The 1,370-nt window shown below is 34.3% G+C and overlaps 1 protein-coding gene across 1 annotated transcript in view; it reads left to right on the forward strand.

Annotated features, from left to right (window-relative positions):
• The window catches only part of LOC119593653 (neuralized-like protein 4), a 43,428-nt gene that overhangs the window by 32,814 nt on the left and 9,244 nt on the right, over positions 1 to 1,370 (forward strand).

Raw genomic sequence — 1,370 nt, forward strand, 5'->3', positions numbered from 1 at the left:
CTCGACGAATATGAATGACCAGGTTTCAAAACTTTGGTTCAAATTTTAGTCAGTCTTACATGTTTCTTTAGTGTTGTTTATATGTATTGTAGCCTTTTTGATTTGGAAACAAGTTTATGCATAGATAGAGATTTCCAAATTTTATGAGGATTAGTGTGGTCTTCATTGTAAGAAACCTATGTAGAAAAATACTAAAATTCTCCTCTGAGGTTATGACACAAGAGGCACTAAAGAGGGTGTTATGGATATTTTCTGAGAATTTAAAGGGTATGGCCTCCAAGAGATTTTTTCTCCTTTTTTTCTCTCCACCTCCCCCCTCCCATATTTCGTCAAGTGTCCACGCCTGTTTTTTCTACGTCTTTTTCTTCTCTTCCTGATAATTAGCATTTTTATTTAGGTGATAGCATTAGGCTTGAAAGAAAATAGACATACTATGAACTACAATTAGCCTGAGGGACATTAGCATTATATGATTTACCCCTTATGAACTTTTATCAAAATTATTTTCTGGGAAATGAAAAGGGTTTCCCTGATCTGTTTTCCATTTCCTTTTTTTACTTTTGGTTAGAATAATTCTTATATACTCTGACCATTGATTTATGGAGTTCTAACCTCTAACTCTCTGGCAGTTACTCCTTGGAAGTAATTTTGCTTTGGCAAGTGCAGATATCATCAGCATATTATTAGCAATCATGTTATGCATATCATTTGTGATATATTTTTTTTAAACTTTGCACTTCTGCTTCCTTTTAAAATTGATATTCACTTCTCCAGAAACTTACAACAGTCACATTAAGTTACCCAATTTATTGCACTATATTTGTTTTGCTGCATTTCACAAGGTGCATAGCAAACTGCAAAGGACATTCATCTTTTCTAACTCATGATCCTTACCACTGATGCACACTTTCTTTTCCAGGTCAGTCAATTTGGAACAGATTTGGTTCTCCTTTCAGTGATATATACAATAGTCTGATAATTTTGAATACAAGGGTGGGATCCAGGTATGGGAGGAAAAGGTAGAAAGTACTAGGGATCACATGGGCTTGTGAAGTGTGATTACAAGTATTTTTCATTATATGTGGAGGTCTTTAGGTATCACAGAGATTTAGCATTGTGCAAGGTTATATTGTATAGAGTTTCTTGTGGATCTCAGTTTGTAGTTTGTGAGGAATCTTTAATGATTGGTCCCTGTTTTATTACAAGATTTCAAAAATTGCACCCCAGACTCACTTGAAATATATATATATATAGTAGCAGAGATAGGGGCCTTGATAGTTTTGGCCTCGAAATTGAAGTTGATTCCTAGTTTACTGTTCTAGAAATAAGTTAACTGATAGGGTAATGCTAGTATGTGCTGATATCAAGTT

The sequence above is a fragment of the Penaeus monodon genome, chromosome 32, assembly GCF_015228065.2.
Source record: "Penaeus monodon isolate SGIC_2016 chromosome 32, NSTDA_Pmon_1, whole genome shotgun sequence".
In the NCBI taxonomy this organism is placed as follows: Eukaryota; Metazoa; Arthropoda; class Malacostraca; order Decapoda; family Penaeidae; genus Penaeus; species Penaeus monodon.